This window comes from Trachymyrmex septentrionalis, unplaced genomic scaffold (genome assembly GCF_001594115.1).
Source record: "Trachymyrmex septentrionalis isolate Tsep2-gDNA-1 unplaced genomic scaffold, Tsep1.0 scaffold175, whole genome shotgun sequence".
Lineage (NCBI taxonomy): Eukaryota > Metazoa > Arthropoda > Insecta > Hymenoptera > Formicidae > Trachymyrmex > Trachymyrmex septentrionalis.
Genome location: NW_017304917.1, coordinates 361,761 through 369,384, shown reverse-complemented (window position 1 = coordinate 369,384; position 7,624 = coordinate 361,761).

Here is a 7,624-nt window from a genome sequence, read left to right as displayed (position 1 = left end):
ATGTGAAATATATATATATATATATATATATATATATATATATCAAAAAATAATAAAATTTTAATAATTATTAACTAACATTTTGTTTAAAAAAATATATATAGGGTGGCTGGATTGTACGGCCCCACTCGTCCCGAACAGGTAGAGCGGACTAAACTAAGTCGAAAAGTCCTGTACTATTTTGCAATGCTCGCAATAATTAACGAGATATTAATGTTTAAAGATAGCCGAATATGCGCGTCCGCCTGACCTACAATTGTCGAAGGTACGGCCCACCGAACGCACCGCCACGCTATCGTTTCGTACTATAATACTTAGTGCGCGTTACCGACTGTGCCGCGACACGGGTGCGTGTCCACGTGTGACACCGTTGCTTTAGTATAATAACGCCCGCGAGCTATGTTTTCTTGCCACGTGCTCATGTGCTGGAACATTTCGTGCGCGTGAAGGTATTGTGCGCGACAAGTCTTATCGAGCTTGGTTCGCCAGCTCGATCTATGCAACCTCTCGTATACAGTTAAACCATGGAAGTCAGGAGATTCTCTGTGTGAAACGTGTTTTGATTGGAACCCGCTCACATGCGGAACCGCCTATTATCCCGCAATGCGACACAGCCTTCAACTTGGTTTACCGCGTCGATTCGACAGGTATGGTAGGTGTTCTCGGTCACTCTCAGTCGTACAGCCAGTGGCGAGTTCTGCGATATCTGTATTAGCGTACGCACGCAGTTCATTATCTACCTCATCGGAACTGGGGAACAGCCGTGGAACGACTCGGAATCCACAATTATGATATCTCAGCGTTCCGCCAATATCCAATAGACGGCGCCTGTCTCTAAGGATTTTTCAGATTTTTGCTCTAAACGTCTTGTCCAACGTCCAAATCATACGAGCCAAAATTGGTCGTTAACTCGCAAATTAAAATTAGTTAGTCGGTATACTCGACGTGACAGTCGAAACCCATGTGCAACAGTACGATTATGAAAGTCATGCGTCCTTTAAGCAGAAGAAGAGGAAGGAGAGAGTAAGAGTAATTTTGCGTAGAAATACAAAACTACGGAATAATATGGTGATCAAACTCAAGTGGCCGGTCACGAAAAAAATAGGCTTGAAACACAGTTTCGAAAAAGCGTTATATTGAAGAACTGATTTAAGCACGCCTGTCGGAGAAAACTATGAACTAGAGTATTTACCAACAGTTCGTATATTATATATGCGCAAAATACTCTGTGGTATGTACAGCTGGTCATAGAAAGATTGCATCACCTTTTTTTGATGGATATTGAAATGCAGCTTGTTTACTAAGCGATTAGTTCTTATTCATGGATCTACAAATAAGAACCAATCGCTCGGAATAGGCTGCATGCTAAAATTCATTCAAAAAAAGTATTGCAACCTTTTTGTGACCGGCTGTACATACGTGTGACCTGTGATTTGTGACAGTCAATATTTCTAACTTCTCGCAAGACGCGATGGCACTAAATCACATCGTCTTGATTTTCCATGGGTTTTCCGAAACTGTGGGTTTTTCGAGCCCATTTTCATCTTCAAGTTTGATCTCCTTATTACTCCGTAGTTAAAACTTATGTAGAATAGTATTTAATACTGTATGTATAGCCAGAAATAATGCGTTATTTTTTGAAATTTTTTTTGTTAATAACTTTTTAACGAAGGACGACTGCAGGCTAAAACGTTTTGAAGGTTACCCAAGGTCATGACCATATATGTCAAGGTCAAGGCCATTGGAGAGAGTGCTCCCCTATACTAAATAATTACTCAGGTTTTTATTAGAAATCTCACAGAATCTTAGTCCAATAAAAACCTATCGGCAAACGCCTTCAGTTAGCAAATCGGACTGAGAGGAAAATCCGTTTTGACGATCCGAATTAGATCTAATCGGATATCATAGGATTGAACACCAACAAGTTTTCATCAGAAATCTTATAGAATCTTGACGAATAAACGTTGTACGATTTTTTTTCACCGAGTTATTCAACATTGAATAAAAAATGACCCCTTTTACTTTAATGTTGAATAACTCGGTGAAAAAAAATCGTACAATGTTCAATAAAAAAAACAAATTGAAGGTAAAGATTCACTCTTTTGACTGCTGTAAACGGCATTTGTGTGCGATTTTCTGCCATAGATCTTTGTAAAATTTGTATAAAATTTTCAAATTTTACGGATATCGATTTCTGTTTGTACAATTCCGTAAAATCAGTAATATCGAAATATCAGTTATCGATTTTGGAAGTAGAGATTTCAAGCTTTAAAATGCTTTTTTAGAAATCTCGTTATGACCATTTTTGACGAAGTTTCTTGGCCTACTTCTGAACAAACGACTAGAAGATCATTAAAAATCGGTATTAAAAAGAATCAAAATTAAAATTCATGGATTTCCGTGAAAAATAATCGCAGGACAATATTTGGTAATACGTTTTAAAATTTAAGACATAACTTTTGAATGCTTTGAATCATACTTCTCTGCAAAAATTTTATTACAACATATCATTGGCCTTAGAGTGACCCGGAGCATTATTTCCAATTCTGTTAAATGTCATCACAGCATTGTGAATGTAAAAATTATAAAAATATTAAAAGTATCAAAGAGGTAATAAATTGAAAATATTGTCAAATAGGAGAAAAAGTGTGATAAAAAACACATAAATATTATTACTCCATACCAACTTCTCTATACATACGCTCTATATACAATGTATGTACGTATGTACGCATATAATGTGAGACTTCGATAGAGTCTGATGCAGAAGTGTGTTGCCTGGCGGCTGAACTAATCTCCGGGAAATGAAATCGAAAAAGAGATAGAGAAAGTTTTAAGCCTTTCTTAAAATCAAAGTAACGTTGTTCAATCGAGCCTTAATCAATAATTATATGATTCAATCAATAATCCAACAGAACTTATATTTACAAACTTAAATAGTCATAAAAAGTTAATTAATAATAAATTTTCTACACAATAATGAATGTATATTTGTTCAGAAACGTTCTCGGCGAGAAGAGGTACACGAATCATAATAAGTTTTATATATACCAAAAAGTTGCTTTTATTTTTACAATCATTTTGGCAATACACAAAATTCACTAAGCTCTAAATTTTCAGCAATAACAGCAATGAGATCACTCATTAAGAAATCGCGCAACAGATCGAAAAAGTCGAGCGGATAATTGTACCGACGCACTATCATAACGAACGTATCAAGAACAAAAAGCCTTGACGTCTGGAAGGCTGTTGTTTTATACTGTAGAACGTTGTAAAATATTCCATACCATTCAACAGGTGGACCCAACAGTAAAATTTTGTAAATTTTCTTTGTCGAATATTTTATTTTGCTTCTAATTGGTACATCAATTTTTTATGTAACGGCTGCGCAGCGCCTGACGATTGGTGCAGTGCGCTGTCGATTACTTCGCCGATTCGCCACACGTTCGCTCGCAACTTCGCGATTTCCACACGTTCGTCGCGGACATCGCGATTTAGCGCACAAGAAATTGCGCTGACTTGCTGGCTGCAACGCGCCAATTTCGATTACGCAAAATTAAATATCGCGAGTTTCTTATTCTAGCTGATCGTCGAACTTCGAACTGATTTCTTAACAATATTAAATTCATGCATTTATTTCATAAAATTACCGTTGGATTTGGCATCAGCGGTTTATCCGATTAAAAGTTATTAAAAGATAAACGTGCAATATTCAATTTTTAATCCTTGCGCTCAGTAGAATTGCAATTATTGTAAAATTGTTTAATATAATTGGTTTTTGTTCTTAATTCTTCATCTACAATAAATGTATAAATCAATCATATATAGAATTTTACAATAAGAATTTTACAATAAAGAATTTTACAATAGTTGCAAAAATAGCTGCCTTCTTCGCTGAGCACATTAAATCCATATTCATTTAAAAAAAAAACAATTTCCCATTAATTACGATTCGTCGAAAACAGACGGACTACGTAAATTCACTGGTTAATTCCCATTGGATTTGGCATATGCAGCTTGTCCAATTAAAATCTATTCGAAAACATTCTTATAAAAAACTATTGAATCCTATTTGAAGAAAATGTGAAATATTTCATTAATTCTTGTTTAGCGCTTTTTTGTATGTATTCCAATACAATCCCATTGATCTGCTCCAGTTCATTCCAATTTGAAAAATGAATAGGAAAATGTTGGAAATTTCCGATGCATTAATCCGATTAAAACCGATTCCAATTTTTCCAATTGGTTTTAATCGGAAGTTTTACACAGGGTTGTTAATATTAAAATAGTTAAGAGTAAAAAAACTGATAATATTCTACTAATTTTACGATTTATTAGTTTTGTAGACGTATTTATGTACATGCATTTGAAACTGAATAATAATTGATTTTTCTTTAAAATTGTGACTTTAGTATTATCGTCAAAGTGATTATCAACAGAGATGATAGCTGCAGAAAAAAATTTATTTTTTGAATATAAGATATTATAGCTTACAAGTATGCATATTTATTTATGGCATTTATGTATTTAATAAAAAATCATGAATTTAATAATGTATTAACCAATATTTATATTAATATAATAGCAAATTTATGTCAATTATCAATAATGTCAACGTTCTCCAATTACCTTCGAGCCTTGGGATCCTTTTTATACCGCTGAAAATTTGCTCAGAGTTGACGGTCTTTAATAATATCTCGTCGGTGCTTGTGGTAAGACACTGTTTTATTATGATTACAACACAAAATGCGATATCGAACCATTTTATGTAAGAAGTTATAATAAAATCGCGATTATATTTATTAATAAATAAAATCATCCCATGGAAATTTATAAAAAAATAATGATGTACTATATACTATGTACTATGTACTATGTATGTATGTTGACTATCTGAAAATTTAAATTGGAAGATAATCATGCGCATAAAGAAGAACAATCACTGAGCAGGACAGAAAAATATTTTTATCCTTTAAATGTTTGAGTTCGACATCCGTATTTCCCTTCTGTTTATTATAAGTTCTATGGCTATGTTCCAAAATTCACTGCCAGTGCTGAAAATGTATAATACACGTAACGTAAACTATAGAACTACCATTTATTCCTAGCATTTATTCCTCTTCACACGGAAAAATTTAAGCGATTCAATAAAAACGACATCAGGGTATCTTTTTATAGTCCTAATAAAATGGGCAAATATATAAAAGTACAGAAGGATATTTGTCCCTATACATCGAAGAGCAATGTACTCTGTAAGATATCGTGTAATCGAATAATTGTGATGCGTCGTACGTTAGATGGACGGGCAGACAATTAAAAACCAGAATTACAGAACATCGTAATCATATTAGACATAACACTTCTGTCCGTTCTGTCATAATGGAGCACAGGCTACAGTATGATCACGATTTCCAATGAGATAAGGTTAAAATTTTAGATGAAGAGCCTTGCTAGGAAACGCTTAATTTCCGTGATACTCAATATTAAGAAGCAGAAAAACAGTTTACAAACTAATACTGAATTTACAAACTAATACTGAAGGTCTTCATAAGTCATACATACCTATTATAAATAAAGTTTAACTTTTTGATACGGTCTCTTCTCTCTGCCCGTGGTGATTTATATCAGAGAGCGTACACAACAATCGACACACAATATCCGTCTTTCATGTCTGTGTTTCGCTTGTTTTTATATATTCTAATGACTATTTTCTATATTTATATGGACACACTTGTTTGAGTAATTTACACATGTTTTGAGTTTTTATTCCTTATTAGAATTCCGGTATGTTAATTTATTTGCGTTTTATTTTTTCGTAAGAAGTCTTTTTACTTTTTTTTTATCAACTAGAACTTTTCCAAAAGATATGATACACTTTTGACTGTTCAATCATACGTGAATAATGTCGAGTTCTATATCAAGACTCATCCGAACTATGAATATTATGAATTCGCGAACATTTGCGATAATTATTTGCGACAATTATTAATTGTACTATTGTTTTTTGATATGTTTAATGTCTAAAGAGGGCTCAATCCGGTAGCCGAAATTTGTAACTTTTTGTTTTTTTATTATGTAATTTTACCTCTCTTTATTTATAATTCTTTTATATTCTGGTGTGATTTTTTAAAGAAATATGTTGACTCTTACTTTGCCCTTTATTTATTTTGTAAACTATAGACACGGAGTAAAAAGGAGGTCAAACTCGAGGATAAAACATAGGCTAGAAATATGATTTCGGAAAACACATAGAAAATTAGGAAGATGCGATTTTAGTGCCGTTGCGAGAAAAGTAGGAAATATATATCATATGATAATACGTATGTAATACACATACGTACGTATGCACGTTTTATTTTTAATGCAAAAATTCCAAATTGTATAAAATTTCATTTTATTATTATAAATTAAATAGTAAATGCATCAATATTTATTGAAAAAAAACACATTCATGCATAGTCAAAATTATCATTAAATTATCGTTTTTTAACTTACCAACATCAAAAAACTTTAAAATTGAAATAAAATAAAATGGAACTCGAACGACAACTTTCCTTCTCAGAATATATTCTACGCATAAAAATACACAAATTTACAAAATTACAGGAAAATGGAAAGAGAAATATTTATCAAATCCTCTAAGTTGATAGTTTTCTCCGACAGGAATGCTTAAATTTATTATTCTATATAACATTTTTCCGAAAAATCGTGTTTCGAGCCCATTTGTTTTATGACTGGTCACTTGAGTTTGGTCTTCTTCATTTTATTCTGTGACTATAGATTTTTAGCGAACTCAACAATGAGTGAGCGCTCGCTGCTATTGTTGTATACTGGAAATAAATCTGAAATCGTTGAAATCATTTGATAGATTTTAGTTATTTTAGCGATTTCAACTATCTATTTTCATCAGGAGCACCGCAAAAAGATGAATATTATTGTGTAATTAACATCCACTTCTTCAGAGGGCAATAGTGCGCAGCAGCATTTTGCGGTCACAGGTTTTGGGCCGTTATATCCTCTCTCAGGGGCCCTATTCTTGAAAAGTATTGCATACGAAAAACATTGGGGAATTGCATAAGGAAATATTATAGTGTATGTAACATATACAATAATATTTCCTTAGTTTTAGAGGCCAGTACGATAAGAATGCCTTTCCATGTACATGGAATCGGAACGACAAAACGGAATCGAGGAAGTTGAGTGATTTTCACGATAACGCACCAGCTCACACCTCAGCAGTTGTGGTCGCAAAATTAATGGAATTAGGGTTCCAACTCGTCTCACATCCCCCCTACTCTCCAGACAAACGGATTTCTTACTATGTAGAAAATTTAAGATCACTACAATTCCATTCTGTAAAAAGTTTCTTTACCCATCCCGTGTAGCCGGAATGGCATAAAAACGAAACCGAGTGTCGCCTCCACAGCAAGTTAATTTGCTTGATTTAATCGATATTTCGTAATTTTAATGACTATTCAGCCAAGAACACTGCCACAGTATATACGAGGGTCGTTTGAAAAGTCCGTGCAAAGTCAGAGAGATGGCACTACTGGTGCGTATCAAGGTTAGATTTAGTTAGTAGCATCTCTTGGAGGAACACACACCAAGTTACAGCCAGATCGGT